At 34.2% G+C, this 20,549-nt stretch overlaps 1 long non-coding RNA gene across 1 annotated transcript in view; it reads right to left on the reverse strand.

The window, feature by feature from the left end:
- The window catches only part of LOC309803363, a 147,725-nt gene extending 127,438 nt beyond the window's left edge, over positions 1–20,287 (reverse strand). Inside the window, exon 1 of the long non-coding RNA XR_014293936.1 lies at positions 20,011–20,287. This is a non-coding gene — a long non-coding RNA (uncharacterized lncRNA). The remainder of the gene's footprint in view (positions 1–20,010) is intronic.
- Between the last annotated feature and the right edge of the window lie 262 nt (positions 20,288–20,549).

A 20,549-nucleotide genomic window follows, 5' to 3' on the forward strand; every position in this document is an offset into this window, starting at 1 on the left:
ATTCACCTTTACAATAAAAAAATTTGCATGAGATTGAAATCTATTGTACAAACCATGATTAATCACAAATTTTGATTAGGATTACTGAATTTTTCACTACAGCATCAAAAAAGGCTCTTGTTTTGCTTGAATTAGCATTAGACTAGACATCTCAGAGTTGTATACTTGATCCTACATTCACACTGGGTGAAAACAGCATGAAATCAGTAGACTATGATGTTATGTATATCTAACATAATACCTAAAGCAAACACTGAAAGACCTATAAAAAGAGATACACTCAAAAAATTACAGATAAATCAAAATGGAATTTTAAAAAAATGTTTAACCCGCAGGAAGGCAGGAAAAATATAACAGAGAACCAAAAAAAAGGGGGACAAATAGAAAATGAAACAAACAAATAAAAAATGGCAGACTTAAGCCCTAATATATCATTAATTAAATTAGATAAAAATTGTCTAAATATACCATTTAAAAGACAGAGATTGGCAGAGTAGATTTTAAAAAATGACCCAATGATGTGCTGACTATAAGAAATTCATTTCAAATAATGCTACTATAAAAAGTGGAAAAACTAGACCAATCAAAAGAGACTTAAAAGACATATGAAATTTTTTAAAATAGGTAACACTAAACTAGTGATCTATACTCGGGTGATAAGTTCAAGAAGTGATTATTTTAAATGTCAAGATAGTGGTCAATTATGTTGTGTAGTAAACAGTTGAGACTGAGATAGGACACATGGTGGCAAGAGGGAATTCTGGGGTGGCAGGGCAGCAGTCCTATTCCTTTCTTCTACCAAAGTTTTATTTCTTAGATGATGGTTATAAGGGTGTCCACTTTATAATAGTTTCTTTAGCTTTTTGTTTGTTTTTTGTGGCTTTCTGTATCTGTGTTTTATTTTAAAATAAAAAGATCAAGTTTTTAAAAAGGAACATGGGATAAGGAAAAAAAAAACTGCTAACATAATCAGAAGAATATTCAAAAGATCAGGTTTCAAAAAGTACAGGAAACATAGCAATGCTGGGAATCACAGAAAAACTAATGAGACTTCCTTCACCATGCACCCCATGATTAATCATCCAACTACTTTCTGAGATTCTGATTGGCTCATTATGTAGAATGACCATTCTTTTACCAGGAGAGTAGAGGACACTTTGGCAGTTCCACTAAGATTGCACAAAGTGAGGAATGGGTAAATCCTCAGAGAAACCAAGTTGCTCTTACCAGAATAATAGAAAATAAAATTGAACTCTGAAGGATCTTATAGAGTAAACTGCAGAAGTTAAATATGAGTAAAAATATATTACCCAATCCTACAGGTATTTGTAAGCTAGAAGTTAAAAATCTGTTGACAGAAAAATTCCATGTGCCATCTTATTAATACTGAGGGCTATTAGAATTTTCAGGAGAAATTTTACAGTTTTCTTCTGAACTCTTGCATTTTAACCTGAGAAGTGGCTAATCCTGAAACTATAGCAGTCTATCTGGGAAAAAATACAATAGATAAATATGCTGCATTTTTCTAGAGCATCACTTGCACTTGAAGATTTGCAGGCAGAAGTTGGTTTACTTTCTTAATTTTTGTATTCTTAGATTTTTTTATACACACACAGGCAAAATCAAACTTCCTCTATCAATCAAATTTTTATTCATGAAATGTTTATGTGGAAAGGCAGAAAACAGAAAATGTACATTAAAAGTCAAAGTGAACACAGTAAAGATGAACAAATGATGTTCCTTCCTATCACTGCCTCTAAAAGTTATCATTAATCTTCCAAGGAAAACAGCTAGGCTGAAAATGGTTTCAATATTTTCTCTTATTATAAAACTAATATGTATTTATTATTAAAAATAAGTGATACAGAAAGTTTGAAAAGGAAAAAGTGAAAATTATACATAATCTTATTAGACAGAATGCATAGCCTAAATTCTCCCAGGTACAAATTCACTGTCCTATGAGTTAGAAAAAATCTTATCAGAAAAGCTTGAGATACTAGTTCTAGATCACCTGGAAATAAAATTCTCCTCTTGACTTTAAAATATCTTGGGCTTCCCTGGTGGTGCAGTGGTTGAGAATCTGCCTGCTGATGCAGGGAACACGGGTTCGGGCCCTGGTCTGGGAGGATCCCACATGCCACGGAGCAACTAGGCCCGTGAGCCACAACTACTGAGCCTGCGCGTCTGAAGCTTGTGCTCCGCAACAAGAGAGGCTGTGACAGTGAGAGGCCCGCGCACCGCGATGAAGAGTGGCCCCTGCTTGCCACAACTAGAGAAAGCCCTCACACAGAAACGAAGACCCAACACAGCCAAAAATAAATAAATAAATAAATTAATTAATTAAAATATCTTAAAGATAAAGCATGAGTACATGTATAATTCTCTCCCACCAGGAGAATGAAAGTATGATTTGGATTCATTTGGAAATTTATTTTATTCTTAGTCTTATGAAATGGGGAGGGTTGGGGGAAAGAGAAAAATCTTTGAATATAAAATATTTCAAAAACAGTACTTTACTGTAATTCCCCAAATAAAATGTTCAACAAAATCATATCAACTCTCCCTGGAAGAAAACCACTAGCTCTAATACTTCTATAGAAATATAGCCACAAAAATGTCTTCTAATCTAACTAATTAGTATACTTGCTCAACTCTTGTTTATTTTTAAATAAGAAGGGAAATGAAACTGCATCTCAGGGATTTGAATACAAAAATGTATTCATTATAAAACTCAATGGCATAAAATATCCAAAATTTTCTTTCAGAAACCATTTATCAAATAAAACTCTTATCTGCTCTTCTCACAAAGGAGACTAATCTCTATTTTCCTCTGCCCTTTGAAAACAACTAATTGAATGAAAGACTCATAATGGGATTCCTTTGCAGTGTGTCTAAATATTTGGCTTCAGATCCAAATGGAACAGTTCTATGGCCTTAGAAACTGAAAAATTAAACTTAAGTTGAAAATGATGACTTTTGAAACATTAAGCACCTAAGTAACTTTGAAAAAAGTTACTTTCAAAGTTACCTGAGGTGCTTAATATTATTCTATTCTCAAAATAAGTCACTTTTTCAAATATTAAAGAAACTAGGATTATGGAATAGCCCTAAATTCATGCCTCATGAAGAGAAAAAGCACAGGCTATGGTTTCCATGGTTAAACCTCCTGACATGTCAGGACATCAAAGACTCCATCTAATAACCCTAAGGGAAAAGTGCTTAAGAAGAAGAAAAGACAAGATAACCTGAAGAAAGAGAGACTATAACCTGCCAGTCACTCAATGGAAACTATTGACTACTTAGCCAGCAAAAATAGAATCAGACTCTGAGAAAACATGACCTTATTAGCTTGACTGTGTGAAGAGGTGATGAAGCATGTAGAAAAATAAAAATTTACTGAATTTAATTGGGAATAAAACTTGTTGGCCAGTGTATTAAGGAGTATTGGCATAGTCACAGTTCATTGACCAATCATAAATAATAATATAAACTACAAGACAGCATGTTCCATCTGTGGATAGATTAAGCTCTAAATGACAGAAATGGAAATATCTATACATCTGTCAAGTCATATTTGGATACAAGGAAAATAAATCTCAAACTGACTCTAAAAATGAACATGTAAAGAGATACAAATCTATCAGAATCCTAGAAAAATCTGAACAATCTAGGCATCTAATTGGCACAACTTGGCCTATGGATTGATTTCTTTGGGACCAGGTATCTACCCATAGTCCAATCAGCTGTGGCCAGTGATAGGGAAATTTAGGTGGTGTAAATAAGAGAATAAAGACAGGAAGAAAAGAAGTCGAGAGTGAATAAAGAGTGAATTTATTTTAAAGGAAATGAAAGAGAATACTATGATCCACTTATCTAGTAACTTAAACCCCCATGATTGACTTTCAAACATACTCTCTTCCAAATTTTCCATAATCCCCTCCCCTAAGTGATCTAATGACTACATTTATAACTGTAAAGACATTCTTCTCTCAATAGGATAGGATAGGAAAGAATGAAAAGTATCAGTGAATGGAACATTATAAGGGTTGGTATTATTTCTAGAAACTTTTATTGCTATTTACACACACATTCCCCCCCACATATAGGTATGTGCTAAAACATGATGCAAAGTATACATCTTAAACATCAATTTCTGCAATTTCTTTTCAGCAGTTTCAGTGCACCAACTGCAGGCAGAAATAAATTCCTGAAACATGGTTACATATGTCTTTCTTTTGTTCCCTGAGCTAGATATTTTGGAACCTGAGTTTATCCTCTTCATGCTGTAAGTTATCCAATGCTCCAAAAATGACCATTCAACCTCACCACCCTTGCATTTTCCATCCCTTTAAATTACTTTATGATAGTAAATTCCCAAGCACCCAAAATAAACCATAGGCAACATAAGGATTGTTAGCTTCTCATTTTTAGATACAAAGGGATGTTTCATCGCCCTTTATTCTAATGAAATCCAATAACAAATCTAAGTATTTCATATTCTCTATGCCGCTTATTCCCCAGGATCATTCTCTGCCTTAGTCTCTGCTCATGTAAAGATACAAATTTCTCAGCAGTTTAGAGCAAAAAGAACAACCAACCCTCAGTAAGGATAGGGTTTGAAAGGCTGTGGAGAAAAAGAATCAGGATTTTGTGGTTTTTCTCCTAAGAGACAGATTTAATATTTAAGAATCAGTATTTTAAAAAATTCTGAATTTTGCATAGTAGTGACAAAAGAGAAGTCTCTGATATTAGTATTAGCTGCACTTCAGTGCCAAATAAGATTAGGTATGCAGATCATAAAATGCAAAATCAAAATCAGTGAACATTTCTCTCAGGAAATCCTAACCACAAATTTCACCCATGTCTTAGCAAGCAGGCACTAAAAGATATTCTCTAAAACACCAAGGATGTAGGATGTGTAGTCTGTTGCATGTCATTATCATAGCACTTAACTATATTATAAAGATATTCTCTGTGCACAACTTAGTAATATTCATTATATTATAAGCTGATTGGGCAAGGATTCATTACCTATTCAGCTTTGTCTAACGTAACACCAATCACATAGTAGGTGCTCTGTACTGTTATATATTCCATATGATATATAGTGTACTCACTCTTAGGTAATCTATTTGCTATATTTATGTCTTTGAACTAAATAATTCTTTCAGATATCCTTATAACTATATGCCTAGACCAGATGGACTGCAATTTAAATTGAGTTAAGATTCCGGTGCTCCTAAAAGACAAGAACACTCATATAGAATGTCCTATAGAAGACGCCTGATAGCCATCACAATAACTTACACAAGTATAACTTACAACTAATTTTGTTTTATATTCCAGAAGTTCATGAGTCTGTGATCTCCAAAGCAGCACATCACAGTTGATAAAGGGCAGAAAAAGCTAGATTCAGGTTCCAATTCCATCACTTATCAGCTCTATGACTTCAGACAAATAACTACTTCCCCTTTTTTCAGGGTCCTCATTTATAAAATCATGGCTAATTAATGTCTATCTCATACAACAAAATAACATAATATTTTTAAACATATAGCACATTATCTGATGGACAGCGAGCAGCTGATAACTATTCGTTTCTATTATAATTATAATAACAATTATTATTATCATTATTACTATTAGAAAAGGAAGAAAAAGGAGGAGGAGGAGGGAAAAAATGCCCATGTTATGTTTTGAAGTAGGGCAAGCAGTTTCTTTAAAGTATAGACAAGGTCTAAAAACTCTATAGAAGTCTTCTCTTGGCATTCTACCAGAAAAACAGATACCAATATGCATTGATGAGAAAAATTCTTGGTATAAGAAAACACTGGTACAGGTACTTCTTTCTTAGATTCTGCAGTAGCTCATTTACTGATTACAGAGCTGTTGGGCTTTTTTAGGAACACATAATTATATATTTGCTAATTAAGATAAGCCTTTTTAAAAGTCTAAAGATATGTTTCCAAAAGGGAAGTTGTGGAATATTTTTATCGAAATTATCACCACACTCAAAGGAATAGTCCAATAATTCTGGCAACTGTACATGGGGATTTCAGGCTCTCCAAAAGACCACAAAATCATGCTTCCACAGATGCAAGTTCCACAGATATGTTAAGATTCTTCCCTCTACTCATAATCTTGAAACTAATAAGCCTAAATTTCTTTTTAAATTCAAGGATAAAACAAACATATTTCAAGTTGGGCAATAAAATGGGGACTAAAATGGTTCTAGAGAAAAATTCAATATGGGCAATGATTTAAACAGATACTTCACAAAAGATATGCAAATGGACAATGAGTACATGGAAAGATGCTCAACATAATTAATAATTAGGTAAATGCAAATTAAAGCTACAATAAAATATTACTAAACACACATGAGAATGGCTAAAATCAAAAATACTGACAGCATCAAATGTTGGTGAGGATGTAGAGTAACCAGAATTTTTATACATTGTTGGCAGGAATGTAAAATGATTCAAGCACTTTGGAAAAAGGTCTGACAATTTCTTTCAAAAGTAAACATATACCTACCCCATGAGCCAGTAATTTCATTACCAGGTATTTATTCAATAAAAAGTGTTTTTAAAAAAAACATATTTACAAAATAAAACTTATACAAAAGTGCTCATAATGAGAACCCAAATAAACAAAATAAGAAATGAAAGAGGAGAAATCACAACTGATACTACAGAAAGAAATACAAAAAACCATAAGAGAATACTATGAACAATTATATGCCAACAAATTGGACAACCCAGAAGAAATGGACAAGCTTCTAGAAATATACAGCCCACCAAAACTGAATCAAGAAGAAATAGATAATTTGAACAGACTGATCACTAGAAGTGAAATAGAATCTGTAATATAAAAAAAAAAAAGGGCTTCCCTGGTGGTGCAGTGGTTGAGAGTCCGCCTGCCGATGCAGGGGACATGGGTTTGTGCCCTGGTCCGGGAAGATCCCACATGCCGCAGAGCAGCTGGGCCCGTGAGCCATGGCCACTGAGCCTGTGCTTCCAGAGCCTGTGCTCCGCAACGGGAGAGGCCACAACAGTGAGAGGCCCACGTACCGCAAAAAAAAAAAAAAAAAAAAAAATTCCCTGCAAACAAAAGTCCAGGATCAGATGGCTTCACTGGGGAATTCTACAAAAATACAAAGAAGAACTTATACTGATCCTTTTCAAACTCTTCCAAAAGATTGAAGAGCAGGGAACACTCCCAAGGTCATTCTATGAAGCTACCAGCACCCTGATACCAAAACCAGACAAAGACACTACCAAAAAAGAAAATTACAGGCTAATATATTTGAGGAATATAAATGCAATAACTCAATAAAATATTAGCAAACCAAATCCAATAACACGTAAGAAAGATCATATACCACAAACAAGTTCGATTCATCCCAGGGTCACAAGGATGGTTCAACATATGCAAATCAATGTGATACACCACATCAACAAAAGAAAAGACAAAAACCATATGATCATATCAATAGATGTAGAAAAAGCATGTGATAAAATTCAACATCCATTCACGATAATAACTCTTACCAAAGTGGGTATAGGAGGAACATAGCTCAACATAATAAAAGTTATTATTTATGACAAACTCACAGCCAACATAATACTCTACAGTGAAAAGCTGAAAGTCTTCCTTCTAAAATCTGGAACAAGACAAGGATGCCTGCTCTCACCACTTCTACTCAACATAGTACTGGAAGTTCTAGCCATAACAATCAGAAAAGACAAAGAAATAAAAGGCTTCCAAATTGGAAGGGAAGAGGTAAAAGTGTCACTATATGCAGATGACATGATACTGTATATAAAAAACCCTAAAGATTCCACACAAAAACTACTAGACCTGATAAATGAATTCAGCAAGGTAGCAGGATACAAGATTAACATACAGAAATTGGTTGCATTTCTTTACACTAACAATGAAATATCAAAAAGGGAATGTAAAAAAACAATTCCTTTTAAAATCACATCAATAAAAAATAAAATACCTGACTGAGGAAGTGAGAGTCTTATACTCTGAGAACTATAAAACATTGATAAATGAAACTGAAGATTATTTAAAGAAATGGAAAGATTTCCCATGTTCTTGGATTGGAAGAATTAATATTGTTAAAATGGCCAAACTACCCAAAGCAATCTACAGATTTAATGTGATCCCTATCAAATTACCCATGACATTTTTCACAGAACTAGAACAAATAATCCTAAAATTTATATGGAACCATGAAAGACTCAGAATTGCCAAAGCAATCCTGAGGAAAAAGAACAAAGCAGAAGGCATAACCTTCCCAGAATTGAGACAATACTACAAAGTGACAGTAATCAAAACAGTGTGGTATTGGCACAAAAACAGACATATGGATCAGTGCAACAGAATAAAGAGCCCAGAAATAAACCCACATACCTACGGTCAGTTATCTTTGACAAAGGAGGCAAGAATATACAATAGGGAAAAGATAGTGTCCTCAGTGAGTGGGGTTGGGAAAGTTGGACAGCCACATGTAAATCAATGAAGTTAGAACACACCCTCACACACCCTCACACCATACAGAAAAATAAACTCAAAATGGCTTAAGGACTTAAATATAAGACATGACACCATAAAATTCCTAGAACATAGGCAAAACATTCTCTGACATAAATTGTAGCAACGTTTTCTTAGGTCAGTCTTGCAAGGCAATAGAAATAAGAGCAAACATAAGCAAATGGGATCTAATCAAACCTATAAGCTTTTGCACAGGAAAGGAAACCACAAACAAAACAAAAAGACAACCTATTAACTGGGAGAAAATATTTGCAAATGATGCCACAGACAAGGGCTTAATTTCCAAAATATACAAAAAGCTCATACAACTCAATAACAAAAACAGCAACAAAAACAACCCAATTGAAAAATGGGCAGAAAACGTAAATAGACATTTCTCCAAAGAAGACATACAGATGGCCAACAGGCACATGAAAACATGTTCAACACCTCATTATTAGAGAAATGCAAATCAAAACTACAATGAGGTACCACTTCACACCGCTCAGAATGGCCATCATTAAAAAGTCTACAAATAACAAAGGCTGAAGAGGGTGTGGAGAAAAGGGAACCCTCTTACACTGTTGGTGGGAATGTAACTTAGTGCAGCCACTTTGGAGAACAGTATGGAGGTTCCTTAAAAAACTAAAAATAAAGTTGCCATATGATTCAGCAATCCCACTCCTGGGCATGTATCCAGATAAAACTATAATTTAAAAAGATACATGCATACCTATGCTCAGAGCAGCACTATTTACAGTAGCCAAGACATGGTAACTACCTAAATGTCTCTCAACAGATGAATGGATAAAGAAGATGTGGTATACATTATATACAATGGAATATTACTCAGCCATAAAAAGAACGAAATAATGCCATTTACAGCTATATGGATGGACCTAGAGATTATCATACTAAGTGAAGTAAGTCAAAACAGAAAGATAAATACCATATGATATCACTTATATGTGGCATCTAAAATGTGACACAAATGAATTTATCTATGAAATAGAAGCAGACTCACAGACATAGAGAACAGACTTGTGGTCGCCAAGGGGGAGGGGGATGGGAGAGGGTTGGATTGGGAGTTTGGGACTAGCAGATGTAAACTATTATATATGGAATGGATGAACAACAAGGTCCTACTGTATAGCACAGGGAACTATATTCAATATCCTGTAATAAACCATAAGGGACAAGAATATGGAAAAGAATATATATATATATAATTGAATCACTTTGTTGTACACCAGAAACTAATGTTTTCTTGCGAATTGTCATTCTTTACTGAAAAGTTCTCTAAGAGGAATCTGAGAAAATAAAAGTAGATTTAATTACCAGAGATAACTTTCATAAAATCACTTTGGAGAAGTTGAGAGTAAAATTTTCCCGTTATTACCCAATCATTTTTACATTTTTACAGCTATCTTTCCTGAACTTTTACATATGAAAGAAAAATTGCAATGTAGACTTGACCTTAAAAGTGACCTATACTGTATTTATCTTGTACTTAGAGACCAAAAAGCAGAAACATAAAGAAGATTGTTTTTTTCTTCTAAACTCACTATTCATTTGGTCACTTTTTTTTTTTTTTTAACTTTTCTTAATGGCTCCTCTGGTTCAAGATGGCATCCTGAGCAAACAGACTTCTTTCTCTGACTCTTATAATAACAAAGCAGAAAAGAGATGAAATGTACAGGTGTATTGAGAACTGGAGTAGTAACCTGTTCTAAGGACTACGGATACAACAGAAGACAACTTGGACTGAGTCTGTGCTCTCACAGCACTTTAATTCATGTGTAAAAGACATAAATGCAGTTGGCCCTCCATATCCTTGGGTTCTGCATCTGTGAATTCAATTAACAGCAGATCAAAAATATTCCCCAAAAAACCCAGAAAGTTCCAAAAAACAGAACTTGAATTTGCCTCTCACTGACAACTATTTACATAGCATTTACATTGCACTAGGTATTATGAGTAATCTAGAGATGATTTAAAGTATATGGGAGGATGTGCATAGGTTATAGAAAAATACTATGCCATTTTATATAAAGGACTTGAGCATCCTTGGATTTGGGTATCTGTGTGGATCCTGGAACCAATAATGAGGAATGACTATACATTTTTAAATGAACATGAAAAATATCAGAATTATAATAAGTGCCACATAGTGAATTACCATGTGAGTGCAAGAGACTTGGAAGCCATCTTAGATGAGGTATCTAGGAATGACCTCTCTGAAAAGAGAGGCACCAAAAGCTTTGGCACCAAAGCTGAGTCCTAAATAACCACAGGTGAACAAAAGGAGTACATTCCAGGAAGACGTAACAGTAATTATAAAGTCCTAGAGTAAGAATTAGACTACTATGCTTGAGAAAACAGGAAGAAAGCTATACTTCCTATAATATACTAGATGAGGGGAAAGGGGTACAAGTGAGATCAAAGAGGAAGCAAGAGGCAGATAATGTGGGGCTCTTTACGACAGAGTAGAGTTTAGCTTTATTATAAACACAATAAGAAACTACTGGAAGATTTTAAGCAATGAGTGACCTTGGCATACTTGCTATTTAAAGCCATGGGAATGCATGAAATCACCTGGGGAACAGCTGTGTAGATGACAAGGGAGAACTGAGCCCTGCGGTGCCCCATGTAGTTAACTGTGAAGCAACAGAGGAGGAAGGAACCAAGAAAAAAGCTGAAAAGGAGCTGGTGAAAAGAGACAATGAATCAGTGATATTAATTCAGTCACAGTCTTGCATTCGCAAATATGAAAGAACAACCAAAAATAATCAATTAATACAAGAAAAGTGGATGAAAATGAACAACGACAGCAACTGACTTTCGAGGAAACATAATTCAGGGAATTAGAGGAAAACTGAAAAATGGCTAGAAGAGCCCTCTAATCAGAAGAGTTTTGATTATATCCCTTATATCCGGGCAACAAGAATAATCTACAATGATAAATTGCATTCAGAAAATAACAAAGTGTTCATGCTTAAATAAAAAGTGATTGGTGAAATGTTTTTTTCAAAAAATAAAAAGCTAACAGAAAAAGACAAGGAAGTACCCCAGAACATAGAAGAGAATCATTTTATAAACAAAGCATGGATCATTTAATGGTAATTACAGAATAAGACAAAATACTGCAAGCTAAGGGCCACACACAAACTCAGTTGCTGACAGGGACAGGAGGGTAAAGTAAATTCATCAAAGCAACTGGGAAGAAATAAACATAAGCCTCATCTAAAGGGGACAGTTATTACTCTGCTCCAATCAGTTACAACCATGCAGAAATGTGGGCCCAATAGTACCAGGTCTTCTTCCATTTTTCTAGAGAAGAAAAATAAAGAATATTCATAGGAAATCTCTGTATTTTCATATATTAGCTATTAATTCAATTTCCTTTAAAAATAGTCACCATGTGGGTCAAACATAATACTTCTGAACACCTAGATTCGGCCCCCCAACCATCAGTTTTTAACTTCTGTAGTTTAAACACTGATTATGGATAAGTAGGATAGAGCTGGCAAAACTGGAAAAAGAGAAGAGAGGAGGAGGGAACTGTACTAGCATTGATTTCCTCGTTTAGTTTGGGAGGAATCAAGAGATACTGCCTCAAGTGGATGGATCAGGAAATACAAATTTAAGTACAATTTAAACGTTTAAGTCTTCTCAATAAAGAATTAAAATATAATAATATGACTAATAAAGACGGGAGAGTGAGGAGGAAATGTTGGCAGAGTAAATAAGCTCCATTCTTTACCAATAGTAGAAAGTATCAATACTGCTTAACTTGATAATCAAAAAATAGTGTGACCATATCATTTAGAGTTAGAGAGATATCCACAGCAAGAGCCTGAAACAGAATGTCAAAAGCTGCTACTTCTGAGGAAGGGATAGGAGGTGAGAGAAAGTAAAGATACTAAAGATACTTTAACTTCTAATGTTATGTTATTAAAATTTTATTTCCATACACATGTATGACTTTTCAAATTAACCAGCTAAAGAAAGCATTAAACAAAGGCATAGGATTTTACGATTATATTTGAACAGAATAAGTGTGTTTGTCTTAAATGAAGCAACAATACTGCTCTGTACTTTATACAGTATCTCTTAAGTTATCAAAATACAACTTGAGTTTAGGCCCAATTTTTTTTAATCCTAATATCTAAATGCTTTCTCTATTCAGAAATTAAAATGCTATACATCCATGAGTTTTTCCTCTTTGTCTTGGCTGACAGGAAAGTTAGACCCAAGATCAGTGCCCCAATTCTAACAATCACCTCATTTTGGGTGTCTATTCACCTCATTCCCTGTGCTTTATTTAGATGATATCTTTTCATTCTACTCCTAATTGCCTTATTTTGCATTATGCCTAATCTCATAAGTCACTTCAAATCTTTTCAGAAATAGTCAGGATATAAATTCTAAGTAAAGCAGAAAAAACAAAACTTATAAAACTTGAGAAACTTTTAAGAACTTCTCTGGTAACCTAAATGTAGTCTTTTTAGTTAAAATTTTGTAAAATAGAGATATTTTATATAAAAACCACAAATTGTAAAACTGCTCTAAAAAATAAAACCTATTAAAAGAACCTCAAAATGAAAAATAGTAACAGTGCTCAAGTATAATCACATATTAGTAGAAGATTATAAATAAATAAAATGTAAAAGTGATATAATGCTTTCAATACTTTTTCAATATCACAATAAAGTCTACATATATAGGCTTTTAAAAATATAAACTATGTTAAAATTTATTAATTCTATTACATATAATATACATTTTATATATATATATATAACATATATATACACCCATATTCTCTTCATTTTTGAGGATAATGTTTTTGTAACCCAGTTAACTATACTTGGGTTTACTTCTTTGGCATGCACACTCTTAATAGCCTCAGTACTTAAATAAGTTCTCTTATTATTTTTCCCTAAGATAAGATACTGTAATTATTTTGTGAATCATTTTGTCTTTAATTACTTCGTGCTGTTTCATATATAAAAAGTTTAATGGGGAGAAGGCTAGATTCAGGTTTCTGTCCTTAGGTTTTAAAACCAGAGTTTTTTATTCACAATTTTCTAATTAATTAACTGAAATATTAGCTAATGATCCACGTTAAGGGGAAAAAAAGTTCTATCCAAATGCAAATGCTACTCTTTAAATGTATATAGCCACTTATTGCTATTGCCATTTTTCTCAGAAGACATGATTTGATTCTCATTCACTATGTTATACATAAAAATAGATTAGCTGAGCTTAAGAAAAACTCATCATTATTCAACACTTCTCTTTGGCTAGAACAATTCCAGTCCTATTCAGAAAGTACTTCCTCTGTAGGAATTTGAAACTTTGGCTTGGGTTTAAACTCAAAAACTAAATTGCCCTGTTTTTTTTTTTTTTTTTTTTTGATTAGTCTCACAAACAGTTGTATAAAAATCAACCAGATCATGCATTGATATGACTTCATCACTTATCAAGATAATAAAATCATCAGAACTAAATCAACCAAGACTAAGTTCTTTTTTTTTTTCAGTAATGCAGATTGGTACTGTTCTAAGCAATAGTTGTATAAAATAGTGCAATCAAGGATATTCACAAGTGTACATGTTATTCACATTATCTTCACATGTAAAACTTTGTTCTTAGAAAATTCAGGTTACTGGGAACAAAAAATGTACAAATAAAACAAACAATAAATTGTATTTATACTTTTATATACTACTGTTTAGCTTTTCAAAATTATATGGACCATCTATAAAAAGCATCCTATGAATATTTTAGTTACTTAACAAAATGATTGATAGTAGTTTTGAGTCTTTCTCTGACTTTTAACAAATCAGTCATCAATTGCTGTAGAAGTCAGGAGGTAGAAAACTCAATATTTGGAATGTCAGTTCCTCCCTGGTATTCTCTCTGGCCTCTCCTCCTAGCTGGGGCAAGCCCTCACCTTCTTTCTTAACCCCAACCCAACATCTTGAACCAATTCTGTTTATAAGCAGAATAAGACCTATCCTAACATTACAAATTTTAGTATAAGATTATTTGGATTACTAATCTTTCAACTCAGAATTTTTTTAGGCTTTCCTTCCTACTCTTGAACTTTAGTCCTTATTGTCCTGCATGGTTTCTTGTGTTTCTACCCATTTGTCCCTTTAATTTGACTAGGATGCTATAGGTTTGATTTGGATTCCACATGTAGATACTGACTCTCTACCACACACACAGCCTAATAAGCTCCTGTGCCCAGCTTCCTCTAAGATGGAAAGATTAGGTAAAAAGGGAAGCAGACCAATTAGAAATTTTGGTCCATTCTTGATAGACTCCTAAAGATATCCATTCCAGTCTTCTGTGAGTGCGAAAGATTGGATAATAGAAGACTACTAATCAGGAATTTTTGACCACTCTTGTTAGACTCCCCATAATTTATGATCTTGAATGTAAGCAAGTCACATGGCTGGTTAAGTGAAGTACAGGCATATTTCAACATATTTTTATTATTCTCTCCCTGTCATCACATGCAAAGCATGTCTGATTAGGCACCATAGTTCTTGTGGCAGATCATATTTCTTAAGATGGCTAGAGCAGTAGCTCCCATTCTACATGCTTTTGTGAAATATGATCTTAGTACTCCCCCATTAGGTTGTGGAATCTATTTCTCCACCTCCTTGAATCTGATCAGGCCTTAAACTACTTTAACCAATATAATACAGTGGAAGTGATAAAATATTAGTTTTAGCATAGTCTTTAATTGGCCTAGAAGAGTCCACTTTGTGCATCTTGAAAGTCAGGTCCCATGTTAGAAATTTGAGCACCCTGCACCACTGAGCAACAAGAAGCCCAAGCCATGTGGAGAAGCTGGAAGATGAGATACAGGATGGAAAGAGAGAAGCTAGGGAGCTCAAATGCACTAGATACGTGCAAGAAAAAATCCATCTTGAATAGTCCACCCAGTGGAGCTTTCAGATAACTTGGGTCCCAGCTACTAGCTGAATAACCGCATAAGAGACCCTAACTGAGAACCTATCAATTGAGCCCAGTCAACCATAGAATCATGGGAAATAGTAAAAAAATTGTTATTTTAAGTCACTATATGGGGGGGGGTGGTTGTTACATAGATAACCAGAACTGTGGTATTCATGAATTCCAGATTTCATACAGTCTTCTTCATCACCAGCTTCTACATAGCTTCATGGTATATGTACAGATTAAAAGATTTAAAATAGAAACTTCTTAAGCAATGCTCTAAATATAATGCCACCAAGCAATATGTAAATGAACAGTCATCAAAAGATTTAGGAAAATAACATAGAACAATACATTTCAGTAGCTTTCAACCTTCCTCAGCTAAAATACATTTGAGGGATACAGCACACTACCCATCAATAGCATTTGATTCACTACAGTAATAATATCTACATGTGAGGAAAGAAGCATATGGAATGGACATGAGAAAACAGCAAGAAGAATTTTAGCTTGAAAAGACCTCCAGACCATCTGATACCAGCTCCCCCATCAGTTAACCATCACTGAAATATTTAATAAAACTAAAGCATAATCACGTTTCCTTATCCATAATGAATGATGCTTAGTGAGTTTGAAAAAGAACTTATCAGCGATATTTATTTATACCATTTCTTAGCAAGGTGGTAACCATTTTTAAACCAAACTTTATTTTGAGGATTCTTCTAGCTCCACATATCGTAACAGGTAATTTATGAAATTGTGATGTTAATAAGCCCACTTCTACTATTTTCCTGTTTTATGATCTTGGACAAGTTATTTAATCTCTTTGTGCCTCAGTTCCCTCATCTGAAAAAAATGGTGATAATAATGGTACCTACCTCTTAAAGTGGCAAGGAATATTGAGTGAGTTAATTAAGCCCAATAACCATTTCTGGAAGTAATGGGCACCACACAAGTGTTAGCATTATTTTTCATCTCATTCATTGTATTAGGAGCACTTGATTGATTACAGAATGGCTGTAACAAGTCCTGATATCAAATGGATTTCACTAGACAAATAGCCTAAATTCTCCTTAGAGATTAGATAAATGGGAAGTGTTTGTTAAATAGGATTCTAAATAGTGATTGCTCTTATCACTATTCTAATCAGTTTTATCAAAAGCAAGCAGGACAATTTAATTAAAACTCATTGTGTAACTTTTAAGGGTAATACCAGAAATGTATTTCTAACCCAGAAATGTCAAATGGAGCTGACCTAATGAAGGAGCATACTGCCTCATTAAAAATGAATACCATGGTACCAACTCAGTTGATGAGGGGTTTCAGCTAGACTTTCAGTTTCTTTCAAAAGGGAGTAAAGCTGTCCACTGAAATGTACTTTGCCTGGTCAAACAGTTGATGCAGTAAAAAGCAGTCATAAAGCTAAAGGCAATTAAGACTCAGATCCCAAGCCTGTCATTCTAAAAGGCAAGCACCAAAAGACAGTTTGCTAGAATTCTGCCATTTGTTTTTAGGAGAACATGATAGGAATGCTGTATATGTAGTTTATGCTTCCTGATTCAGTGCTTCTTGCTGCTAGCTACTGAAGCTGAGAAGCTCAATATTCACAAAAACGCTACTAACAAGGACAGACGCTAATTCTTTACACAACATCTACTCTCCCCTCCTGTCTTAGTAACTGAATCTGTTTTAAAAAACAACAAATATATACTATAAACATTTATTTACTTTAATTTAAAATGTGTAAGGGTAGACTTAAACTCCTGTCTGTTGATGTAGTGTCAAAGTCCTTTCTTTGAATGTCTCAATTGATTACAATCCTTTATTATCTTTCTTGCAAAAATCACACTCATAATTTATCTTCTAAAATTTCAAGCTTCAGTTTCTTTAAAGAAGAAAAAGGCCATTTAGGAGGCAATGAATGTACATCCTTTCACAGTTTGAAATTTTTTTTCATGTTTTTACAATTGTTTCCCTTCATCTAATTTGATAACATTTTTTAAAAATAAAATTGGCTTTTATGGTATATTTCAAAAGGCTGAACTTTGTTTTCATAGAAACAACAACTTTATTTCTTCCCCACATAAATAATATGAATTTAGGTAATATTTAGTTAAGTCACATAGTTAAGTCACTTAATTATACTGACATTTCAGGAATGTACAGGTTTGGGAGCAAATATAACTGAATCTTGTCAAGCAAGAAAAAAAAGTCTTAACTAGAGGGAATAAAAGTGAACAGCCGTATTTGAAATGAACCCCCATAACCATGGTGATTCAGCACACCCATTCATCATCAGAATATTTGAGAGAGATACTGGAGAGTCTAGTTTTACCTAGCAAGTGATTAAGTGGAGGTTGTATATGAGAGATTTTACTATAGAAAATAACCTATAGATTCTTTTATTTTTACCCACCTCTTCATAATCATAGAAATTATTTGTAATAGGTATTTTTCAAGCAGCCTATCTTATCTCTTTGATCCTGGTGTTTAAAGAAAGAAATATCCCTGAGACAAAATCTCATGCCTTTATCTCTAGGAGGACATTCAACTATTATTCGCTGTGCTGGGTTGAATCCCATCCCCTAAAAATTAACATATGTTGAAGTTCTAGCCCCCAGTATCTCAGATGTGACCTTATTGGGAAATGAATTCATTGCAGATGTCATTAGTTAAGATGAGGTCATATGAAGTATGGTGGGTTCCTAATCCAATATGGCTGGTGTCCTTACTAAAAAGGGGAAATTTGGAGATTCACACACAGACACACACACACACACACACACACAGAAAAAACACTATGTGAACATGAAGACAGAGATGAAGGTGATGCATCTACAAGACAAGGAATGCCAAAGATTGCCAGTAAACCAGCAGAGGCTAGGAGAGAGGCATGGAACTGACTCTCCCATATAGCACTCAAAAGGAACTAATCCTGCTAACACCCTGATCATAGACTTCTAGCCTCCAGAACTGTGAGACAACAACATTCTGTTGTTTAAGCCACACAGTTTGTGGTACTTTGTTGTGGCAGCCTAAGGAAACTAAAACAGTCACTCTTTGGACCAATATATCCCTAAGCTACAGTCATGTTTAGCTTAAATCTGATCCATCTGGTTTCCATGTGTTTGTCCTTTTCTACCCTTGACACTTTTCCCATCTCTTTTTAATAGGCAAAGTATCCTCTTCTCTTAACAATATTTCTTCATATGATATTCTTTTAAGTTCATTTGCTACCTTGGTTTCTTTTCTCCTGATACATTCCTACGTAGAGTCTAGTGCCTAAAATTGGAAATGGCATATGGTCTGGCAAATGCAAAGTAGAGCAAAGAATGAATCACCCTTGTTCCAGACATGAGTCCTTCAAATGACATAGCCCAAGATGAGAATTTTGGCAGCCACATTACAGTGTTTACCAACATTAAATGAAAATCGTTTCCACACATGCATGTTTTCTATATTTTGTCCTTGTCACAAGCTGATTTTTTTTGATCCAAGGATAAAACTTTGTTTATTCCTGTGAAACTTCATTTTGTTGCTATGACACACTATTCTAACATATCAAGTTTGACTTAGAACTTAATTCATTATTTAAGTCACTAGTATAATTGTTGAATGCATAAGGCAAGAATAGATCCTAAGTTACATTGCCAGAAATTTTCTGCAAGCCAAAGTTTACCTGTTAAGTGGCAAACTGAGATAAACCTTATCAGTTATCAAGAAACATAGCTATACACATACCAAGCCCATATCACTTCACAAGTCTAAAGAAACTTTCAATTACTTTAATAAAATCCAGATAAGCTTTATATCTACCCTTCTTCTGATCTACCAACTTAGCAATTCTGTCAAAAAAGGAAATGGACATATATACACTACCAAATGTAGAATAGATAGTTGGTGGGAAGCAGCTGCATAGCACAGGGAGATCAGCTCGGTGCTTTGTGACCACTTGGAGGGGTGGGATAAGGAGGATGGGAGGGAGACTCAAGAAGGAGGAGATACGGGGATATATGTATATGTATAACTGATTCACTTTGTTATAAAGCAGAAACTAACACACCATTGTAAAGCAATTATACTCCAATAAAGATGTTAAAAAAAAAAAAAGGAAATGGAGCTAGTTGGCATCACTTGTTCTTGAAGAAACCAAGCTGACTTTTAGTGATCCCAGCTAAGTAATGTAACACTTCATCATTTCTTGAGAAATTGACTTCCAAATTTAGGTAAAATCATATCAGAATTCATTATGTGGCTTTCTCTTCATAAATCTAAATGAGTTGCAAAGTTTAACATACTTAATATAATCATGATAAAATTAAATCCTAGTTCATTTTAGAAAGGCAACCTGAAATTGCCTAAACAGTGGATGAAGAATTTTTTCAATGAAAAATATGTTTCTAGCTTACAGTACTGCAGTTGTTTCAATCATGTATTGATAAATACAATATAAACAAAAGTAAAATATAAATACAAATAAAAATAAGTTACCATCAGCAGGCAGACTCGTTGCCCTGGTCCAGGAAGATCCCACATGCCACGGAGCGGCTGGGCCCGTGAGCCATGGCCGCTGGGCTGTGCGTCCGGAGTCTGTGCTCCGCAACGGGAGAGGCCACAGCAGTGAGAGGCCCACGTACTGAAAAAAAAAAAAAAAAAAAAAAAGCGTCACCCTCAGATTCCTTTATAAACCAGGTGATAATTCTTTAAACCACAGTAATGAATGAAGCTCACATTTTCTATGCTGCAGTAAAGAGTAAGCATGTGGGAGAGTTACAGCTATTTATTTCCTTCGGAGCATCACCTTGATTGATGTTAGTATATTAAACCAGGTAAGTAAGTTTTAAAACAAGGAAAAAAAATAATAGTTTTGCTATTGGCTATTTTACTCAACCACAGCAGAAAACAGAAGGAAAAATTATTAGTATTGAAGCGTGTTGAGGAGAAAATATATTTACCCATCTATAAAGCCTTTTGCAAGCTTTTCTTATTTTAAAAGAGCAATATTGATCAGGCTGTGCTAACTTTGCCTT

Source organism: Mesoplodon mirus, assembly GCF_964341445.2.
Source record: "Mesoplodon mirus genome assembly, chromosome: 4".
In the NCBI taxonomy this organism is placed as follows: Eukaryota; Metazoa; Chordata; class Mammalia; order Artiodactyla; family Ziphiidae; genus Mesoplodon; species Mesoplodon mirus.